At 49.2% G+C, this 22,810-nt stretch overlaps 12 non-coding genes across 12 annotated transcripts; 2 read left to right on the top strand and 10 right to left on the bottom strand.

Moving 5' to 3' along the window:
* Positions 1 to 213: 213 nt before the first annotated feature.
* Trnak-cuu (transfer RNA lysine (anticodon CUU)) lies at positions 214 to 286 on the bottom strand. The gene has a single exon. It is a non-coding gene; the product is annotated as a tRNA-Lys (tRNA).
* A 452-nt stretch (positions 287 to 738) lies between these two features.
* On the bottom strand, positions 739 to 811 carry Trnar-ucg (transfer RNA arginine (anticodon UCG)). The gene has a single exon. It is a non-coding gene; the product is annotated as a tRNA-Arg (tRNA).
* Positions 812 to 7,198: 6,387 nt separating this feature from the next.
* Trnak-cuu (transfer RNA lysine (anticodon CUU)) lies at positions 7,199 to 7,271 on the bottom strand. Its single transcript has one exon. It is a non-coding gene; the product is annotated as a tRNA-Lys (tRNA).
* A 452-nt stretch (positions 7,272 to 7,723) lies between these two features.
* Positions 7,724 to 7,796, bottom strand: Trnar-ucg (transfer RNA arginine (anticodon UCG)). The gene has a single exon. It is a non-coding gene; the product is annotated as a tRNA-Arg (tRNA).
* Positions 7,797 to 8,718: 922 nt separating this feature from the next.
* Trnak-cuu (transfer RNA lysine (anticodon CUU)) lies at positions 8,719 to 8,791 on the bottom strand. The gene has a single exon. It is a non-coding gene; the product is annotated as a tRNA-Lys (tRNA).
* Positions 8,792 to 9,243: 452 nt separating this feature from the next.
* On the bottom strand, positions 9,244 to 9,316 carry Trnar-ucg (transfer RNA arginine (anticodon UCG)). The gene has a single exon. It is a non-coding gene; the product is annotated as a tRNA-Arg (tRNA).
* A 1,448-nt stretch (positions 9,317 to 10,764) lies between these two features.
* Trnar-ucg (transfer RNA arginine (anticodon UCG)) lies at positions 10,765 to 10,837 on the bottom strand. The gene has a single exon. It is a non-coding gene; the product is annotated as a tRNA-Arg (tRNA).
* Positions 10,838 to 11,741: 904 nt separating this feature from the next.
* Positions 11,742 to 11,814, bottom strand: Trnak-cuu (transfer RNA lysine (anticodon CUU)). Its single transcript has one exon. It is a non-coding gene; the product is annotated as a tRNA-Lys (tRNA).
* A 2,001-nt stretch (positions 11,815 to 13,815) lies between these two features.
* Trnan-guu (transfer RNA asparagine (anticodon GUU)) lies at positions 13,816 to 13,888 on the top strand. Its single transcript has one exon. It is a non-coding gene; the product is annotated as a tRNA-Asn (tRNA).
* Positions 13,889 to 14,580: 692 nt separating this feature from the next.
* On the top strand, positions 14,581 to 14,653 carry Trnar-ucg (transfer RNA arginine (anticodon UCG)). The gene has a single exon. It is a non-coding gene; the product is annotated as a tRNA-Arg (tRNA).
* Positions 14,654 to 17,806: 3,153 nt separating this feature from the next.
* On the bottom strand, positions 17,807 to 17,879 carry Trnar-ucg (transfer RNA arginine (anticodon UCG)). The gene has a single exon. It is a non-coding gene; the product is annotated as a tRNA-Arg (tRNA).
* A 902-nt stretch (positions 17,880 to 18,781) lies between these two features.
* Trnak-cuu (transfer RNA lysine (anticodon CUU)) lies at positions 18,782 to 18,854 on the bottom strand. The gene has a single exon. It is a non-coding gene; the product is annotated as a tRNA-Lys (tRNA).
* Positions 18,855 to 22,810: the final 3,956 nt, after the last annotated feature.

The following is a 22,810-nucleotide window of genomic DNA, read 5'->3' as shown; positions in this document are numbered from 1 at the left end:
ACAACTGACATGTAGCCGACGTTCTCTCCAAACAAAACCACCTGCACTTCAGAACATGACTTTCACACATGTCTACAAAATCACCTTCATCTTCAAATACAGTTTTCTTGCGACTGATGGAGACGTAGGCAAATTTTAAAGTTGCTATTTCCATTACATCACGTTAATCAGAAAATCGGTAATATACATCTGCAGCGGATAAAAATTCCGTTCCGCTCAGCGTAGGGCTCGAACCCACGACCCTGTGAATAAGAGTCTCATGCTCTACCGACTGAACTAGCCGTGCTGCCTCGTCGGATACCTGCTGGGTAGCAGATCACACTATACTCGTTTGGGTTGGGTGATCCCATACAGAATCTCTCCATGCTGCCTAATGTTTTCCTAACGTCACACTCGTGACGTAATTCACTTTTATTTCATAATCATTTCTGAGAGGTAAAGGAAATGCATGACAATCTGCAGAGCTAGCGGCGTCAAAATTAACACACATGCTTGATGTGACTCAAAAGCCGTACGAGTTACTTTCCGACGTTGTTTTAGATGTGCAAGTGGCAGTCAAAACTCGCGGTGAGGGCACTCTGCCGACCATTTCGCTATTTAACACCGGTCTTGTTGTGTGTGTTTCAGGCTCAAGACCATCTCCAAGAACAGAATGGTCAACAGCAACATTCAGACGGTTTCGTACTGCTCAATTGCTACATGAAAACGGTATGTTTCTTTTTCAGAACTGGAAAAACACGAACGTGACAGGACTCGAACCTGCAATCTTCGGATCCGAAGTCCGACGCCTTATCCATTAGGCCACACGGTCACTGACGACCAAGTACAACTTATATACGACTCATCTCGAGACGCTCACGCCCCTGAGGAATTGTGTTTTCGTTCCACACAGACGGTGCCCCTTACTCTTTCCCACCCATTCGTTACATTCAACCTCTTACGGGACCGACCAAACATAGACAGGAAAACAAGACCACACACTTTGCGCATTCGGAATCGATGAAATGGTGTCCCTCGCCGCATTTTCTACGATGGCCATTTGCTACTTCTGCAGAAGCGGCGGCGACGACGACGACAGGCTCCGAGATTTGTGTGAAATACATCTGTAAAATGTAATTCAGACTGCCTCGTAACACCTTATGCCGTACTTTTTTTTTTTTTTTTTTTTTTTTCCTTTATTGTGATTTTAATACCTGTGACAAACAGGTAGGCCGGCAGCGGACCAAGTATGCCGCTCTTCGGCCTCAGAGTATACACAGAACAGAGATGAGTGAGATATAAAAACAATCAAGACGGCGGGGTACAAACAGTAGACAAAACAGAGTTAAAACGGAGTCGGTCACGTGCGTAGCACAATGGATAAAAGCGGAGAAACACGGTGCACAAACGCAGATGGCAGATGGCCACACGTGAACCAGCGGAGCACAAACGACGAAACACAAACACACTGCAGGAGAGTCGAGGCACAAACACATGCGATGGTCTTCGGCGTAGGACGATGAAAGTAACTGATGGAAGACAGCAGAGTCGTGGCCTGCCAAGGGGAAAAGGTGTGGGGAAGAGGAGAGAGAGGGGGAGGGGAAGATGCCAGTGGAGGAGAGGGATGGAGGAGAAGGGGGAGGGTAGGGGGAGTGGAAGCCCAAGGAGAAAGGGGAGGGGAGGGAGGGAGAGAAGGGAGAGAGGGTGCCCACAGGAAAAGGAGAGGAGAGGGAAGGTAAGGCTCAAAGTTGGTAGGAGGGGTAGATGGAGGGGAGGAGGGCATCATCAGGGAGGGGGAGTTGACGGAAGCCACCGAGGGAGAGGGTGTGGAGGGTGTAAAGATGGAGAGCAGGTGGGATATAGGAATGCAGGCGCGGCAGCGGGTTGGGGTGGGAGAGGATGGGAGAGACAAGAGGGTGTGGAGGATCAAGCTTGCGGGAGGTGTAGAGGATCCGTAACCGTTCGAGGAAAAGGAGGAGGTGCGGGAAGGGAATCAGGTCATAGAGGATCCGCGTGGGGGAAGGGAGACGGATGCGATAGGCGAGGCGGAGCGCATGGCGTTCTAGGATTTGAAGTGATTTGTAAAAGGTAGGCGGGGCAGAGATCCAGGCGGGATGGGCATAACAGAGGATAGGGCGGATGAGAGATTTATAGGTGTGGAGGACGGTGGAGGTGTCCAGACCCCATGTGCGGCCAGAAAGGAGCTTCAGGAGGTGGAGTCGGGAGCGTGCCTTGGCTTGGATTGTCCGGAGATGAGGGGTCCAGGAGAGGCGACGGTCAAGGGTGACGCCAAGGTACTTGAGGGTGGGTGTGAGGTTAATAGGACGGCCATAAATGGTAAGACAGAAATCAAGGAGACGGAAGGAAGGGGTAGTTTTGCCTACGATGATTGCCTGGGTCTTGGAAGGATTGACCTTGAGCAACCACTGGTTACACCAAGAGGTGAACTGGTCCAGATGGGATTGGAGAAGGTGTTGGGAGCGTTGCAGGGTGGGGGCAAGGGCAAGGAAGGCGGTGTCATCGGCGTACTGGAGAAGGTGAAGAGGGGGTGCAGGTGGAGGCACGTCCGCCGTATAAAGAAGGTAAAGAAGAGGGGAAAGGACGGAACCTTGGGGCACACCGGCAGAGGGGTAGAAGGTGTAGGAATCAGTGTTGTGGATAGTGACATAGGAAGGGCGGTGGGAAATGAAGGAGGCGATCAGATGGACGTAGTTAATAGGAAGAGCAAAGGTTTGGAGCTTGAAGAGGAGACCAGAATGCCACACACGGTCATAGGCGCGTTCAAGGTCAAGGGAGAGGAATATGGCGGAGCGACGGGAGTTGAGTTGTTCGGATAGGAGGTGAGTGAGGTGAAGGAGAAGGTCATCGGCAGAGAAGGATGGTCGAAAGCCACATTGGGTGGAGGGAAGGAAGCGGTGCCGGTGGAGATGCTGGTGGATGCGGCGGGTTAGAATGGATTCCAGGTCCATGCTGAAGACCGAGGTAAGGCTTATAGGACGGTAGGAGGAGACAGCGGAAGGTGGTTTATCGGGTTTGAGGAACATCAGGATCCGGGAGGTTTTCCACAGGTCGGGGTAGAAGCCGGTGGACAAGACCACATTGTACAGCCTGGCCAGGGTGGAGAGGAAGGGGGCGGGAGCTTCACGGAGGTGACGGTAAGTAACACGGTCGTGACCAGGAGCAGTGTTGCGTTTGGTGCGGAGTATATCGATGATGTCTTGAGTAGTTATAGGGTTATTGAGTTCTGTGTGTGTAATGTTGTCCAAGTACTGGAAGCCAGGAGCTAGTGGAGGGATAGAGGTGTCAGTTCGATCGCGGACATCGGGGAAGAGGGAATAATCGAACTGGGGATCGTCAGGGATGGTAAAGACATCGGTGAGGTAGGAGGCAAAATGGTTGGCCTTACTAAGGTTGTCAGGAAAGGGATTGTCATTATGAAGGAGAGGATAGTAAGGGGGGGGGGTTTTGATCCAGTAAGGCGGCGGAAGGCTGACCAGTATTTGGACGAGTTAATAGGTAGGGTAGCATTAAGACGGGTGCATGTCTGTCGCCAGTCCCGGCGTTTCTTAGCCGCGAGCAAGTTCCGGATGTGTCTCTGGAGTTGCCGGTGGTGTTGTAGTGTGTCCCGGTCACGCGTGTGGAGGAAGGCACGGTAGAGACGACGGGATTCTCGAAGGAGGAGGACGGCCTGTGGGGGTAAAGTGGGACGGTGCGGGTGGATGGCGACGGTAGGGATGTGGGCCTCCACGGCCTCAGACAAGGTCTGCTGGAGAAAGGATGCGGCATGGGTTATGTCATGTGGGCGGTGGTAGGTGAGGGGGTGGCTATCGACTCGGGTAGTAAGGGTATCCCGGTATGCATTCCAGTCGGCACGGGAGTAATCATGGACATACTTGGGGGGAGGGTAAAGGCGAGGATCGGGACGGGGGCGACGACCGTCTGATATGGTAAGGACAGGGAGATGGTCACTGCCAATAGGGTCGAGGACGTCCACCGCTATGCGGCCAAGGAGGTTGGGGGAGGCTAGGACGACATCGGGTGTGGTATTGGATTCAGGGCGGGTGTGTTGGGGAAGAGGAAGGACATCTCCTTGGATGGTGGCGAGGAACCGATGCCACCGCCGTAACTGGGAGGCGGAGCGACTATGGATAGTGAGATCTGCGGCAATCACGTAGGAGGAGAAGGTACGGTCGATGTGGGAAAGGAAGTCAAAAGGAATAGGGGCAGAGGGGCGGACATAGATGGTGGCGCAGGTAACGGTGAGGCCGGGGAAGAATAGACTAAGGATCAGGTGTTCCGTGGGGTTGGGAAGGAGGGGTTGGAGCCGAACAGGGATCTGGTGATGGTGGCCAATGGCAACTCCGCCACGCGCTATCGGGAGGGGGTTGTCAGAGCGGTGAAGGAGGTAGGGCGAGGTACGGACAGTATGGTGGGGCTGGAGAAATGTTTCGTTTAGGAGGAAGGCATCCACGCGGTGGGTGGTGAGGGTATGCATAAGGAGATTCTTGTTGACAGGAAGGGAACGGATGTTGTTAAACAGGATACGTTGCTGTCGCGCCATAGTGGGAATTTAGACGAGGGTGTCGAGACGGGAGAAGGTAAAATGGGCCTGGTTATGGGAGTAGGTGGCGTAAGTGTTGAGCTGGAAGACGGAACGGGCGGCAAGGGATATCTGCTGGAGGGTGTGGGGGCGCTGAAAGGGGTGGATGTTCTGAAGGACAACGGTTACAAAGCGGATGATGTCCTCAGCTGTGGGGGGGGGGACGGAGGGAATTGCCGGGAGGGGTGGGGGCATCCAAGAGGCGGACAGGGACAGTGAGTTCAGGAGCGGAGGGAGGGGGTCGGGCCTTGCACTTTTGGGAGTAGGTTGGGTGTTGGAGGTTACAGGTGTTACAGGAGGGGGGGGACTGAAGGTTGGGGCACTGCCGGAGGAAGTGTGCTTATTTGCAGTGCGGGCAGACGGGGGCGTCGCGGCACTCAGATGTAGGATGTGCATTATAGCGCAAGCACCTCTGGCAGCGGATGGACTGTGGAGGGGAGCGGGAGGGGTCGACCTTATAACGGCGGGTGAAAAGGAGGGCACCCTCCTTGAGGAGGAGGTCTATGGAGGGAGCATGCTCGGAGAACACCCGCATGAGGCGGGTGGGGCCGGCTGGATTGTGAATCCGGCGGACAGCTCGAACCTCTAGATAGGGATGGGCCTTCAGCTCCGCCAACACCTCCTCCTCCGTGATCATCGGGCTAAGCCGAGTGATCACGGCAGTGAGGGTCAGTGGGCGACGGGGTGGCTGGGGTTGTCGGGATGAGGAGGGGGAGCGAGCAGGGGCAAGGGAGGCATGGGGACCAAACCGGGTGAGGGGAATGCGGGAGAGGATGTCGGAGTGGAGGGTGGGGCTGGGGGATGTGATCAGGACGGAGTCCCGACGGGGGGTGAGAAGGGAGATCGGGGCTCCGGGGAAGTGCTGGCGGAGGAGAAGGGTAAGATTGCGGGTCTCCAGGAGAGAGGGATCAGGGTGAGAAAGGAGGTACCTGTAGGAGGGGGAGGTAGAGGAGGGAGTAGATAGGGCAGGTGGGGTGGTATCCATGTCAGCCTGGGGGGTTGGAGGGGGGAGAGTCTGCGACTTCTTGGGAGCAGAAGAGGCTGGGGTGCCGCTGGGACGTTTCACAGCGGGAGAGGGACGGGAAGAGGTGTGGGGGATAGGGACGACCGGGAGATGGCGGGAGATGGCAGGTCCCACCGGCGGTGCAGGCACTGATGGTGGTGCTGGTGCTGGCGCTGGAGCTGGAGCTGGCGCCACAGAAGATGCAGTGGCAGTGGTTGGCACTGGCGATGGCGAGGGCGATGGTGATGGTGAAGGTGATGACGATGATGATGGTGTGGCGTGGGTGGTGGCCCGACGGGCAACAACCCTGGCGGGGGTGGCATGAGTTACATATGGGAGGGGAGGGAATGGGTCACGTGAGGCATGGGGGGTAGGAACAGGGGAGGGAGCAACAAAAGGAGCGGGGGTGGGAAGAGTGAGGAGGGGGGGAATATATGGGGGAGGCGGTGATTGAGCACACCACGTGATGGTGGTGGCAGCAAGTGAGGGGGACGTGTACACGATTGCAGTGGTAGTGGCGGTAGTTGTGGGGGTTGTCATGGTGAGAGGATAAGTGGGAGAGGGGAAAAGAGGAAAAATAACAGGGGACAGTCAAAGGACAAGGACAAGTGACTGACGAAGAGGAAGGGTAAAACGTAAGCAGAGACGACAGAACGAAAGACGGGCAGGGAGCGGCGGCGGCGGCGGCGGCGGCGGCGGCGGAAACCGGCGGCGGCGGCGGGAACCGGCGGCGGCGTCGGCGGCGAGCAGCGGCAGCGGAGGTAGGAACCAGATGCGGCGCCGGTGGCGGGGGCGGCGGCGGCGGCGGCGGCGGCGGCGGCGGTCGGCAACAGCAGCAGCGGAAGGAACCGGATACGATGGCGGCAACCGGCGTCGGCGGGAGACCGGCGGTGGCCGTGGGAACCGGCGGCGGCGGCAGCGGCGGCTGGGACCAACGGCGGCAAAGGCTCGGGACAACGGCAGCTGCAGCGATCACTGAAACTCCTAACACTTCGATATTAACGACAATAATATCGAAGGGCGCAAACCTCTCGAGTTACACCGAAGATGCGAGGCCGTACTGCTTTGGCAAATGCTTTATCTGCGCCATTCGCCTTAATCACATCTGAGAGTAACTCTTAATAATACGCCTGTCGCTAATTGTTGCTCATCACAGATACTGTATGCTATACGGCCACGATGCGCAACTGATTTACAAGATTCGTCTTCCTCCTGTGAGGATGGAACTCACGAATCCTGGTTTACTAGATCAATGCTCTACCACTGAGCAAAACAGGCGCCGCCTAGCGGCACTGTTGCGTACTTCGTCTGTACGGTCGTCTGAATCATCAGACTTCAGCTGACAACACTTCATATTTTCGACTAATATTTGCAGCTATGGCGACCCATTACTGCTTGGCTACACATCTGACACGTAGCTGATGTTCTCTCCAAACAAAACCACCTGCATTTCAGAACATGACTTTCACACATGTCTACAAAATCACCTTCATCTTCAAATACAGTTTTCTTGCGACTGATGGAGACGTAGGCAAATTTTAAAGTTGCTATTTCCATTACATCACGTTAATCAGAAAATCGGTAATTTACATCTGCAGCAGAAAAAAATTCCGTTCCGCCCAGCGTAGGGCTCGAACCCACGACCCTGTGAATAAGAGTCTCATGCTCTACCGACTGAGCTAGCCGTGCTGCCTCGTTGGATACCTGCTGGGTAGCAAATCAAACTGTACTCGTTTGGGTTGGGTGGTCCCATACAGAATCTCTCCATGCTGCCTAATGTTTTCCTAATGTCACACTCGTCACGTACTACACTTTTATTTCATAATCATTTCTGAGAGGTAAAGGAATTGCACGACAATCTGCAGAGCTAGCGGCGTCAAAATTAACACACATACTTGATATGACTCAAAAGCCGAACGAGTAACTTTCCGACGTTGTTTTAGATGTGCAAGTGCCAGTCAAAACTCGCGGTGAGGGCACTCTGCCGACCATTTAGCTAGTTAACACCGGTCTTGTTGTGTGTGTTTCAGGCTCAAGACCATCTCAAAGCACAGAATGGTCAACAGCAACATTCAGACGGTTTCGTACTGCTCAATTGCTACATTAAAACGGTATGTTTCTTTTTCAGAACTGGAAAAACACGACCGTGACAGGATTCGAACCTGCAATCTTCGGATCCGAAGTCCGACGCCTTATCCATTAGGCCACACACTTACTGACGACCAAGTACAACTTATATACGACTCATCTCGAAACGCTCACGCCCCTGAGGAATTGTGTTTTCGTTCCACACAGCCGCTGCCCCTTACTCTTTGCCACCCATTCGTTACATTCAACCTCTTACGAGACTGACCAAACATAGACAGGAAAACAAGACCACACACTTTGCGCATTCGGAATCGATGGCAGGGTGTCCCTCGCCGCATTTGCTACGATGGCCATTTGCTACTTCTGCAGAAGCGGCGGCGGCGACGACGACGACGACGACGACGACGACGACGACGACGACAGGCTCAGAGGTTTGTGAGAAATACATCTATAAAATGTAATTCAGACTGACTCGTCCCACTTTATGCCGTACTGCTTTGGCAAATTCTTTAACTGAACCATTCGCCTTAATCACATCTGGGAGAAGTTCTTCATAATACGCCTGTCGCTAATTGTTCCTCATCACAGATACTGCTTTCTATACGGCCACGACGCGCAACTGATTTCCAAGACTCGTCTTCCTCCTGTGAGGATGGAACTCACGACCCCTGGTTTACTAGACCAATGCTCTACCACTGAGATAAACAGACGCCGCATAGCGGCACTTTTGCGTACTTCATCCGTATGCTCGTCTGAATCATCAGACTTCAGCTGACAACACTTCATATTTTCGACTAATATTTGCAGCTATGGCGACCCATTACTGCTTGGCTACACATCTGACACGTAGCCGATGTTCTCTCCAAACAAAACCACCGGCACTTCAGAACATGACTTTCACACATGTCTACAAAATCACCTTCACCTTCAAATACTGTTTTCTTGCGAGTGATGGAGAAGTAGGCAAATTTTAATGTTGCTATTTCCATTACATCAAGTTAATCAGAAAATCGGTAATTTACATCTGCAGCGGAAAAGAATTCCGTTCCGCCCAGCGTAGGGCTCGAACCCACGACCCTGTGAATAAGAGACTCATGCTCTACCGACTGAGCTAGCCGTGCTGCCTCGTTGGATACCGGCTGGGTAGCAGATCAAACTGTACTCGTTTGGGTTGGGTGTTCCCATACAGAATCTCTCCATGCTGCCTAATGTTTTCCTAACGTCACACTCGTCACGTACTTCACTTTTATTTTATAATCATTTCTGAGAGGTAAAGGAATTGCATGACAATCTGCAGAGCTAGCGGCGTCAAAATTAACACACATACTTGATGTGACTCAAAAGCCGAACGAGTTACTTTCCGACGTTGTTTTAGATGTGCAAGTGCCAGTCAAACCTCGCGGTGAGGGCACTCTGCCGACCATTTAGCTAGTTAACACCGGTCTTGTTGTGTGTGTTTCAGGCTCAAGACCATCTCAAAGCACAGAATGGTCAACAGCAACATTCAGACGGTTTCGTACTGCTCAATTGCTACATTAAAACGGTATGTTTCGTTTTCAGAACTGGAAAAACACGACCGTGACAGGATTCGAACCTGCAATCTTCGGATCCGAAGTCCGACGCCTTATCCATTAGGCCACACACTTACTGACGACCAAGTACAACTTATATACGACTCATCTCGAAACGCTCACACCCCCTGAGGAATTGTGTTTTCGTTCCACACAGCCGCTGATCCTTACTCTTTCCCACTTATTCGTTACATTCGACATGTTACGAGACCGACCAAACATAGACAGGAAAACAAGACAACACACTTTGAGCTTTCGGAATCGATGGCAGGGTGTCCCTCGCCGCATTTGCCACGATGGCCATTTGCTACTTCTGCAGAAGCGGCGGCGGCGACGACGACGACGACGACGACGACGACGACGACGACGACAGGCTCAGAGGTTTGTGAGAAATACATCTATAAAATGTAATTCAGACTGACTCGTCCCACTTTATGCCGTACTGCTTTGGCAAATTCTTTAACTGAACCATTCGCCTTAATCACATCTGGGAGAAGTTCTTCATAATACGCCTGTCGCTAATTGTTCCTCATCACAGATACTGCTTTCTATACGGCCACGACGCGCAACTGATTTCCAAGACTCGTCTTCCTCCTGTGAGGATGGAACTCACGACCCCTGGTTTACTAGACCAATGCTCTACCACTGAGATAAACAGACGCCGCATAGCGGCACTTTTGCGTACTTCATCCGTATGCTCGTCTGAATCATCAGACTTCAGCTGACAACACTTCATATTTTCGACTAATATTTGCAGCTATGGCGACCCATTACTGCTTGGCTACACATCTGACACGTAGCCGATGTTCTCTCCAAACAAAACCACCGGCACTTCAGAACATGACTTTCACACATGTCTACAAAATCACCTTCACCTTCAAATACTGTTTTCTTGCGAGTGATGGAGAAGTAGGCAAATTTTAATGTTGCTATTTCCATTACATCAAGTTAATCAGAAAATCGGTAATTTACATCTGCAGCGGAAAAGAATTCCGTTCCGCCCAGCGTAGGGCTCGAACCCACGACCCTGTGAATAAGAGACTCATGCTCTACCGACTCAGCTAGCCGTGCTGCCTCGTTGGATACCGGCTGGGTAGCAGATCAAACTGTACTCGTTTGGGTTGGGTGTTCCCATACAGAATCTCTCCATGCTGCCTAATGTTTTCCTAACGTCACACTCGTCACGTACTTCACTTTTATTTTATAATCATTTCTGAGAGGTAAAGGAATTGCATGACAATCTGCAGAGCTAGCGGCGTCAAAATTAACACACATACTTGATGTGGCTCAAAAGCCGAATGAGTAACTTTCCGACGTTGTTTTAGATGTGCAAGTGCCAGTCAATACTCGCGGTGAGGGCACTCTGCCGACCATTTCGCTAGTTAACACCGGTCTTGTTGTGTGTGTTTAAGGCTCAAGACCATCTATAAGCACAAAATGGTCAACAGCAACATTCAGAAGGTTTCGTACTGCTCAATTGCTACATTAAAACGGTATGATTCTTTTTCAGAACTGGAAAAAGACGACCGTGACAGGATTCGAACCTGCAATCTTCGGATCCGAAGTCCGACGCCATATCCATTAGGCCACACGGACACTGACGACCAAGTGTAACTCATATACGACTCATCTCGAAACGCTCACACCCCCTGTGGAATTGTGTTTTCGTTCCACACAGCCTATGCCCCTTACTCTTTCCCACCCATTCGTTACTTCCAACCTCTTACGAGACCGACCAAACATAGACAGGAAAACAAGACCACACACTTTGCGCATTCGGAATCGATGGCAGGGTGTCCCTCGCCGCATTTGCTACGATGGCCATTTGCTACTTCTGCAGAAGCGACGACGACGACGACGACTACGACGCGAGAGGCTCTGAAATTTGTGAGAAATACATCTATAAAATCTAATTCAGACTGCCTCGTCCCACCTTATGCCGTACCGCTTTGGCAAATGCTTTATCTGCGCAATTCGCCTTAATCACATCTGAGAGTAATTCTTAATAATACGCCTCTCGCTAATTGTTCCTCATCACAGATACTGTTTGCTATACAGCCACGATGCGCAACTGATTTCCAAGATTCGTCTTCCTCCTGTGAGGATGGAACTCACGACCCCTGGTTTACTAGACCAATGCTCTACCACTGAGCTAAACAGGCGCCGCCTAGCGGCACTTTTGCGTACTTCGTCCGTACGGTCGTCTGAATCATCAGACTTCAGCTGACAACACTTCATATTTTCGACTAATATTTGCAGCTATTTCGACCCATTACTGCTTGGCTACACATCTGACACGTAGCCGATGTTCTCTCCAAACAAAACCACCTGCACTTCAGAACATGACTTTCACACATGTCTACAAAATCACCTTCACCTTCAAATACAGTTTCCCTGCGACTGATGGAGACGTAGGCAAATTTTAAAGTTGCAATTTCCACTACATCACGTTAATCAGAAAATCAGTAATTTACATCTGCAGCGGAAAAAAATTCCGTTCCGCCCAGCATAGGGCTCGAACCCACGACCCTGTGATTAAGAATCTCATGCTCTACCGACTGAGCTAGCCGTGCTGCCTCGTTGGATACCTGCTGGGTAGCAGATCACATATTACTCGTTTAGGTTGGTTGGTCCCATACATAATCTCTCCATGCTGCCTAATGTTTTCCTAACGTCACACTCGTCACGTACTTCACTTTTATTTCATAATCATTTCTGAGAGGTAAAGGAATTGCATGACAATCTGCAGAGCTAGCGGCGTCAAAATTAACACATATACTTTACGTGACTCAAAAGCCGAACGAGCTACTTTCCGACGTGGATTTAGATGTGCAAGTGCCAGTCAAACCTCGCGGTGAGGGCACTCTGCCGACCATTTCACTAGTTAACACCGGTCTTGTTGTGTGTGTTTCAAGCTCAAGACCATCTCCAAGCACAAAATGGTCAACAGCAACATTCAGAAGGTTTCGTACTGCACAATTGCTACATTAAAACGGTATGTTTGTTTTTCAGAACTGGAAAAAGACGACCGTGACAGGATTCGAACCTGCAATCTTGGGATCCGAAGTACGACGCCTTATCCATTAGGCCACACAGGCACTGATGACCATGTATAACTTATATACGACTCATCACGAAACGCTCACACCCCCTGAGGAACTGTGTTTTCTTTCCACACAGCCGCTGCCCCTTACTCTTTGCCACCCATTCGTTACATTCAACCTCTTACGAGACCGACCAAACATAGACAGGAAAACAAGACCACACACTTTGCGCATTCGGAATCGATGGTAGGGTGTCCCTCGCCGCATTTGCTACGATGGCCATTTGCTACTTCTGCAGAAGCGGCGGCGGCCGCAACGACGACGACGAGGACCGCGAGAGGCTCTGAGATTTGTGAGAAATATATCTTTAAAATGTAATTCAGACTGCCTCGTCCCACCTTATGCCGTACCGTTTTGCAAATGCTTCATCTGCGCCATTCGCCTTAATCACATCTGAGAGTAATTCTTAATAATACGCCTGTCGCTAATTGCTCCTCATCACAGATACTGCTTTCTATACGGCCACGACTCGCAACTGATTTCCAAGATTCGTCTTCCTCCAGTGAGGATGGAACTCACGACCCCTGGTTTACTAGACCAATGCTCTACCACTGAGCTAAACAGGCGCCGCCTAGCGGCACTTTTGCGTACTTCGTCCGTATGCTCGTCTGAATCATCAGACTTCAGCTCACAACACTTCATATTTTCGACTAATATTTGCAGCTATGGCGACCCATTACTGCTTGGCTACACATCTGACACGTAGCCTATGTTCTCTCCAAACAAAACCACCTGCACTTCAGAACATGCCTTTCACACATGTCTACAAAATCACCTTCACTTTCAAATACAGTTTTCTTGCGACTGATGGAGACGTAGGCAAATTTTAAAGTTGCTATTTCCATTACATCACGTTAATCAGAAAATCGGTAATTTACATCTGCAGCGGAAATAAATTTCGTTCCGCCCAGCGTAGGGCTCGAACCCACGACCCTGTGAATAAGAGTCTTATGCTTTACCGACTGAGTTACCCGTGCTGCCTCGTTGGATACCTGCTGGGTAGCAGATCACACAGTACTCATTTGGGTTGGTTTTTCCCATACAGAATCACTCCATGCTGCCTAATGTCGCAGTACGAAACCGTCTGAATGTTGCTGTTGACCATTTTGAGCTTGGAGATGGTCTTGAGCCTGAAACACTCATAACAACACCGGTGTTAACTAGCGATAAGGTCGGCAGAGTGCCCTCACCGCGAGGTTTGACTGGCACTTGCACATCTAAAACAACGTCGGAAAGTAACTCGTTCGTCTTTTGAGTCACATCAAGTATGTGTGTTAATTTTGACGCCGCTAGCTCTGCAGATTGTCATGCAATTCCTTTACCTCTCAGAAATGATAATGAAATAAAAGTGAAGTACGTGACGAGTGTGACGTTAGGAAAACATTAGGCAGCATGGAGAGATTCTGTATGGGACCAACCAACCCAAAGGAGTACCGTGTGATCTGCTACCTAGCATGTAGGAACGAGGCAGCACGGCTAGCTCAGTCGGTAGAGCATGAGACTGTTAATCACAGGGTCGTGGGTTCGAGCCCTACGTTGGGCGGAACGGAATTTTTTTCCGCTGCAGATGTAAATTACTGATTTTCTGATTAACGTGATGTAGTGGAAATAGCAACTTTAAAATTTGCCTACGTCTCCATCAGTCGCAAGAAAACTGTATTTGAAAGTGAAGGTGATTTTGTAGACATGTGTCTAGTAAACCAGGGGTCGTGAGTTCCATCCTCACTGGAGGAAGACGAATCTTGGAAATCAGTTGCGAGTTGTGGCCGTATAGATAGCAGTATCTGTGATGAGGAACAATTAGCGACAGGTGTTTTATTAAGAATTACTCTCAGATATGATTAATGCGAATGGCGCAGATAAAGCATTTGCCAAAGCAATACGGAATAAGGTGGGACCAGGCAGTCTGCATTACATTTTATAGATGTATTTCTCACAAATCTCAGAGCCTCTCGCGGTCCTCGTCGTCGTCGCTGCGGCCGCCGCCGCTTCTGCAGAAGTAGCAAATGGCCATTGTAGCAAATGCGGCGAGGGACACCCTGCCATCGATTCCGAATGCGCAAAGTGTGTGGTCTTGTTTTCCTGTCTATGTTAGGTCGGTCTCGTAAGAGGTTGAATGTAACGAATGGGTGGGAAATAGTAAGGGGCAGCGGCTGTGTGGAACGAAAACACAATTCCTCAGGGGGTGTAAGCGTTTCGAGATGAGTCGTATTTAAGTTATACTTCGTTGTCAGTGACCGTGTGGCCTAATGGATAAGGCGTCGGACTTCGGATCCGAAGATTGCAGGTTCGAATCCTGTCACAGTCGTGTTTTTCCATTTCTGAAAAAGAAACATACCGTTATAATGTAGCAATTGAGCAGTACGAAACCGTCTGAATGTTGCTGTTGACCATTTTGAGCTTGGAGATGGTCTTGAGCCTGAAACACTCATAACAACACCGGTGTTAACTAGCGATAAGGTCGGCAGAGTGCCCTCACCGCGAGGTTTGACTGGCACTTGCACATCTAAAACAACGTCGGAAAGTAACTCGTTCGTCTTTTGAGTCACATCAAGTATGTGTGTTAATTTTGACGCCGCTAGCTCTGCAGATTGTCATGCAATTCCTTTACCTCTCAGAAATGATAATGAAATAAAAGTGAAGTACGTGTCATTTCTGACAGGTAAAGGAATTGCATGACAATCTGCAGAGCTTGCGGCGTCAATATTATCACACATACTTCACGTGACTCAAAAGCCGAACGAGTTACTTTCCGACGTTGTTTTAGATGTGCAAGTGCCAGTCAAACCTCGCGGTGAGGGCACTCTGCCGACCATTTTGCTAGTTAACACCGGGCTTGTTGTGTGTGTTTCAAGCTCAAGAACATCTCCAAGCACAAAATGGTCAACAGCAACATACAGACGGTTTCGTACTGCTCAATTGCTCCTTTATAACGGTATGTTTCTTTTTCAGAACTGGAAAAACACGACCGTGACAGGATTCGAACCTGCAATCTTCGGAACCCAATTCCGACGCCTTATCAATTAGGTCACGCGGTCACTGACGACCAAGTATCCATTATATGCAACTCATCTCGAAACGCTCACACCCCCCTGAGGAATTGTGTTTTCGTTCCACACAGCCGCTGCCCCTTACTCTTTGCCACCCATGCGTTAGATTCAACCTCTTACGAGACCGACCAAACATAGACAGGAAAACAAGACCACACACTTTGCGCATTCGGAATCGATGGCTGGGGCCCTCGCCGCATTTGCTACGATGGCCATTTGCTACTTCTGCAGAAGCGGCTGAGACGACGACGACGACGACCGCGAGAGGCTCTAAGATTTGTGAGAAATACATCTATAAAATGTAATTCAGACTGCCTCGTCCCACCTTGTGCCGTACCGCTTTGGCAAATGCTTTATCTGCGCCATTCGCCTTAATCACATCTGAGAGTAATTCATAATAAAACGCCTGTCGCTAATTGTTCCTCATCACAGATACTGTTTACTATATGGCCACGACATGCAACTGATTTCCAAGATTCGTCTTCCTCCTGTGAGGATGGAACTCACGACCTGGTTTACTAGACCAATGCTCTACCACTGAGCTAAACAGGCGCCGCCTAGCGGCACTTTTGCGTACTTCGTCCGTACGGTCGTCTGAATCATCAGACTTCAGCTGACAACACTTCAGATTTTCGACTAATATTTGCAGCTATGGCGACCCATTACTGCTTGGCTACACATCTGACACGGAGCCGATGTTCTCTCCAAACAAAACCACCTGCACTTCAGAACATGCCTTTCACACATGTCTACAAAATCACCTTCACCTTCAAATACAGTTTTCTTGTGACTGATTGAGACGTAGGCAAATTTTAAAGTTGCTATTTCCATTACATCACGTTAATCAGAAAATCGGTAATTTACATCTGCAGCGGACAAAAATTCCGTTCCGCCCAGCGTAGGGCTAGAAGCCACGACCCTGTGATTAAGAGTCTCATGCTCTACCAACTGAGCTAGCCGTGCTGCCACGTTCGTACCTGCTAGGTAGCAGATCAAACAGTAATCCTTTGGGTTGGTTGGTCCCATACAGAATCTCTCCATGCTGCCTAATGTTATCCTAACGTCACACTCGTCACGTACTTCACTTTTATTTCATAATCATTTCTGAGAGGTAAAGGAATTGCATGACAATCTGCAGAGCTAGCGGCGTCAAAATTAACACACAAACTTGATGTGCCCCAAAAGCCGAACGAGTTACTTTCCGACATTGAGATAGATGTGCAAGTGCCAGTCAAACCTCGCCGTGAGGGCACTCTGCCGACCATTGCGCTAGTTAACACCGGTCTTTTTGTGTGTGTATCTGGCTCAAGACCATCTCCAAGCACAAAATGGTCAACAGCAACATTCAGACGGTTTCGTACTGCTCAATTGCTACATTATAACGGTATGTTTCTTTTTCAGAACTGGAAAAACACAACCGTGACAGGATTAGAACCTGCAATTTTCGATCCGTAGTCCGACGCCTTATCCATTAGGCCACACGGTCACTGACGACCAAGTATAACTTATATACGACTGATCTCGAAACGCTCACACCCCCTGAGGAATTGTGTTTTCCTTCCACAGCCGCTGCCCCTTACTCTTTCCCACCCATTCGTTACATTCAAGTTCTTACGAGGCCGACCAAACATAGACAGGAAAACAAGACCACACACTTTGCACATTCGGAATCGATGGCAGGATGACCCTCGCCGCATTTGCTACGATAGCCATTTGCTACTTCTGCAGAAGCGGCAGCGGCGACGACGACGACGACCGCGAGAGGCTCTGAGATTTGTGAGAAACACATCTATAAAATGTAGGCAAATTTTAAAGTTGCTATTTCCATTACATCACGTTAATCAGAAAATCGGTAATTTACATCTGCAGCGGAAAAAAATTCCGTTCCGCCAGCTTAGGGTTCGACCCCACGACCCTGTGATTAAGAGTCTCTTGCTCTACCGACTGAGCTAGCCGTGTTGCCTCGTTGGATAGCTGCTAGGTAGCAGATCACACAGTATTCGTTTGGAATGGTTGGTCCAATACAGAATCCCTCCATGCTGCCTAATGTTTTCCTAACTTCACACTTGTCACCTACTTCACTTACATTTCATAATCATTTCTGAGAGGTAAAGGAATTGCATGACAATCTGCAGAGCTAGCGGCGTCAAAATTAACACACATACTTGACGTGACTCAAAAGCCGAACGAGTTACTTTCCGACGTTGTTTTAGATGTGCAAGTGCCAGTCAAACCTCGCGGTGAGGGTACTCTGCCGACCATTTCGCTAGTTAACACCGGTCTTGTTGTGTGTGTTTCAAGATCAAGACTATCTCCAAGCACAAAATGGTCAACAGCAACATTCAGACGGTTTCGTACTGCTCATTTGCTACATTTAAACGATATATTTCTTTTTCAGAACTGGAGAAACATGACCGCGACAGGATTCGATCCTGCAATCTTCGGATCCGAAGCCCGACGCCTTATCCATTAGGCCACACGGTCCCTGACGACCAAGTATAACTTATATACGACTCATCTCGAAACGCTCACACCCCCTGAGGAATTGTGTTTTCGTTCCACACAGCCGCTGATCCTTACTCTTTCCCACTTATTCGTGACATTCGACATGTTACGAGACCGACCAAACATAGACAGGAAAACAAGACAACACACTTTGAGCTTTCGGAATCGATGGCAGGGTGTCCCTCGCCGCATTTGCCACGATGGCCATTTGCTACTTCTGCAGAAGCGGCGGCCGCGACGACGACGACCGCGAGAAGCTCAGAGATTTGTGAGAAATACATCTGTAAAATATAATTCAGACTGCCTCGTCCCACCTTATGCCGTACCGCTTTGGCAAATGTTTTATCTGCGCCATTCGCCTTAATCACATCTGAGAGTTATTCTTAACAAAAAGCCTGTCGCTAATTGTTCGTCATCACAGATACTGTTCGCTATACGGCCATGACGCGCAACTGATTTCCAACATTCGTCTTCCTCCTGTGAGGATGGAACTCACGACCCCTGGTTTACAAGACAAGTGCTGTACCACTGAGCTAGAGAGGCGCGGCGTAGCGGAACTTTTGCGTACTTCGTCCGTATGGTCGTCTGAATCATCCGACTTCAGCTGACAACACTTAATATTTTTGACTAATATTTGCAGCTATGGCGATCCATTACTGCTAGGCTACACATCTGACACGTAGCCGATGTTCTCTCCAAACAAAACCACCTGCACTTCAGAACATGAGTTTCACACATGTCTACCAAATCACCTTCACCTTCAAATACAGATTTCTTGCGACTGATGGAGACGTAGGCAAATTTTAAAGTTGCTATTTCCATTACATCACGTTAATCAGAAAATCGGTAATTTACATCTGCAGCGGAAAAAAATTCCGTTCCGTCCAGCGTAGGGCTCGAACCCACGACCCTGTGATTAAGAGTCTCATGCTCTACCGATTGAGCTAGCCGTGCTGCCTCGTTGGATATCTGCTAGGTAGCAGATCACACAGTACTCGTTTGGATTGGTTGGTCCCATACAGAATCCCTCCATGCTGCCTAATGTTTTCCTAACGTCACACTCGTCACGTACTTCACTTTTATTTCATAATCATTTCTGAGAGGTAAAGGAATTGCATGACAATCTGCAGAGCTAACGGCGTCAAAATTAGCACACATACTTGACGTGACTCAAAAGCCGAACGAGTTACTTTCCGACGTTGTTTTAGATGTGCAAGTGCCAGTCAAACATCGCGGTGAGGGCACTCTGCCGACCATTTCGCTAGTTAACACCGGTCTTTTTGTGTGTGTGTTTCAAGCTCAAGATCATCTCCAAGCATAAAGCAACATTCAGACGATTTCGTACCGCACAATTGCTACATTAAAACGGTATGTTTCTCTTTCAGAACTGGAAAAACACGACCGTGACAGTATTCGAACCTGCAATCTTCGGATCCGAAGTCCGACGCCTTATCCATTTTTTTTTTATTATCAGATTGACTTTGTATATTTCACGAGAATTCAGACAACCATAGTCAATTCATCATTTAATATTAGCTGCAAAATGAAAATCAACAAATTAGTTGAAACACAAATAAAACATTACTTCTGAAGGGGAAGGCCAACCCGTTAACCCACCCGTATGAATTTTGTATATATATATATATGTATATATATATATACATGCCACAAAAAAAAAATAAGAAAAAATACAACAAGGGAGGGGACTCAAGCTCAGGGAAGAAACAGGAATCACAGGGGAACTTAACCAACACCTTGACGGTTAAACACAAGAAAAAGCATATTCGCAAAAAGCGTTCGGTATTGTGGTAACCGCTGCCATTTCCAATGTGCAGTTGACAAATAATGATGAAAAACGCGGGGATCTGGGTCAATACCGCCTTCAATGACGTAGTGGACATAGTAACCCAAGAGCCAGACAATCGTGTTCGTTTTCGTCTGAGGAAAATAAGAGATGTACGGATGTAAGAAGATGTCGTCTGGGAATGCGGTTTCAGGCCCTCTAGTAAGAAAAGCTAATTGACGGCGGACCCAGAGCCAATGATCCCGTCCGCAAGCAACTAGCCTGTGAAGTAAGGTGTCAGTTAGATGACATTCCTCACACTGATCAGTCGGACGAAGGCCAATACGAAAAAGACGATCACCAGTAGGTATCAGACGGTAAATGACCTTATACCACGTTGAAACAATCTCCATCGGCAAAATGGGAAGACTAAGATGAGACCAGACCGTTTTCCATGAAGTTGATGGGGAAGCAAGTTCAACAGAAGAAGGGAAACATGCTGTACCCCAACGGATTTGTAGCATGTTGGTAGTAATATGCGTCATAGAAAGTATATCAGCACCCAGAATACCGACACGTACAAAGTATTCACGAATGTGCCGCAATTTAGGATTAATCCGTCCAACATCAACAGGAGGGGTCAGACTGGCCGGCCGGAGGCGGGAAAGTAAACGAGAGGTGACTGAATGCGGAGCCCGCGTACAGGTTAAAACATTGCGGCGGGCAAATAAGATGGACGTCTTCACTTTGATATCTGAAAGACCCAATCCTCCAAGCTTCCGAGGCCTGGCCAAAACTTCATACCGGACACGGAAGACATGGCGGCGCCACAGAAATCGACTAGACAGCTGTTTCAGCCTGCGGGCCATCATCGCGGGAAGCGGGAAGACCTGCGCAACGTAGTATATTTTACTGAAGACATAGGTCTCTAAAACCCGTGCCTTGTGAAGGAGGCTAAGGGAACGGCGGTCATGTTCAAGGATCGCCCCGTGAACACGAGTCGTAACCTCACGCCAATTTAGTGCCGCCATTTTGATCGGATTACGATCCACTATGATCCCCAAGGTCTTATGGCGATCGACAACCGTCGCCCAAGGAATGACGACATGATCAAAGCCTCTCAACGGCAGGAACGTGCATTTGCGATCATTAATGCGAGCACCAGCAAGACCACAAAATGAATCCAAGGTATCCTTAAGCCGCGGTATGTCCTCGGCATGTTGTACTAAAACCATGACGTCATCGGCGTATGCACGGACTGCAAAAATTTCCCCCAATATATTCCAGCCACGTAAGTGCATGGTGAGATGGCGAAGTAAGGGCTCTAAGGATAGAACAAAAAGTGACATGGATAAGGGGCTTCCCTGGGGTAACCCCCGTCTGATCGATATCCGGGGGGTAGGGTGACCGTTCACAATCACCGAGACACTGATACCGGTAAAAAGATTAGTTAAGACTTGTCGAGCATCATTATTAAAGCCGACAGCGGTGAGCACTCTCGATAAAAAATCATGGCTGACGCGATCGAACGCTTTTTGGAAATCAAGAAAAAGCAAAGCCCCTGGGATATTAGCGGCAGCCGCCACCGAGATTACATCGCGACATTCGAGAACGGAAGTCAGTATCGTGCGTCCAGGCACACAGCTTTGGTGGGCGGCAATAATGGTATCGAGCAGCTTAGAGAGACGGATATTAATTGCTCGAGCGACAAGTTTATAATCAAAGTTAAGGAGAGTAATAGGACGGAGGGAATCAATTGCAGGTCGACCTGTGGATTTCGGGAGGAGGACCATTCTGCCTTCCTGAAAAGGAGCAGGAAGTGAGACTCCCCGCATCACTTCATTTACCATTGACGTTAAGGTGTCACCAATGAGCGGCCAAAATTGAACATACAACTCCTTAGGAATACCATCTAATCCAGGCGACTTGCGGGACTGCGCTCCTGCAACAACATCATATATGTCATCCTTCTGAAAGGGACGCAGAAAGGCGTCGTTTAATTGAGGAGTAACGACGCGAGGCAGCAAGGAGGTAAAGTCGTCAAGAGAGGTTTTCGCCGGGACATGAGTATCGTACAGATCAGTAAAATAGGTGTAAATGAAGTCAGAAATGTCACGGTGAGAGGTGAACACGCGGCCGTCAGCGGTTGTGAGGGAGGCAAGGCACCCACGTTTCCGGCGCGACCGTAAATGGACTAGATGGTAGAGTGACGTCAGTTCCTCTTGTAGAAGGATCGTGGTTGAGACCTCGTCCGCAGGCCCTCCATTTGAATGCGTTTGAGCTGCAGCAATTTGGCTTTGATGCGCTGTATATCAGTAACCCGTAGGGGAGCATGCGTAGCACTATCGTACAGTTGACGTAAGACAGAATAGTAAAATTCTTGCGTTCGTCGATCTTCTGCCACCTTCGCAGCCCCAAAACGCATGAGAGCACTACGGATGTGTGGTTTTGCATACAGTGTCCACCATGCCACGATAGACGGGTACCGGTCCATAGTACGAGAACAACGAGTCCAAATGTCCTCCAGGACGATACCAAGGGAGGTATCTTGCAAATACGCTATATTGAGCATCCAAGGAGGACGAAACAATTTTACCGGTTGTCGCTCGTAATTAAACGTAACGGCTACAGCGCAATGATCAGTAAAACAGGCTGGTATCACATCAACAGCCAGAAGTTGCACACACAAGGAATCGGAAAGGTAAAAGCGATCGAGGCGACTGCTAGACGTGGGAGTAAAGTAGGTATGTCGCACAAGTGTAGGATAGCGAGAAACCCACACGTCACGCAGGTGCAAGGAGCGCACAAGGTCATCGAGTTCTTTACTGAAATTAAAATTAGGAGACTGATCTACCGGCCGTAGAACACAATTGAAGTCCCCACCTAAAATTATCTTTGTCGGGGATTTTCGAAGCAGGTAAATGACTTCTTCTTTATAGAAACTCGAACGTGCGGTAGTACAACCCGAACCAGAAGGGGCATAAAGAAGGAGTAAACTGAGATCATAAAACGTGCATCCGATCCCCCTTCCACTGTCGAGTACTTCGAAATTCATCAACGGAATGCCTTCTCTATAAAACAAGGCAGTGTCCGTAGAAAGTTCGGAAGCGACATTAAAAAACGACGA

The sequence above is a fragment of the Schistocerca gregaria genome, chromosome 3 (genome assembly GCF_023897955.1).
Source record: "Schistocerca gregaria isolate iqSchGreg1 chromosome 3, iqSchGreg1.2, whole genome shotgun sequence".
Taxonomy (NCBI): Eukaryota; Metazoa; Arthropoda; class Insecta; order Orthoptera; family Acrididae; genus Schistocerca; species Schistocerca gregaria.
This window is presented reverse-complemented; position numbering and strand designations above follow the sequence as displayed.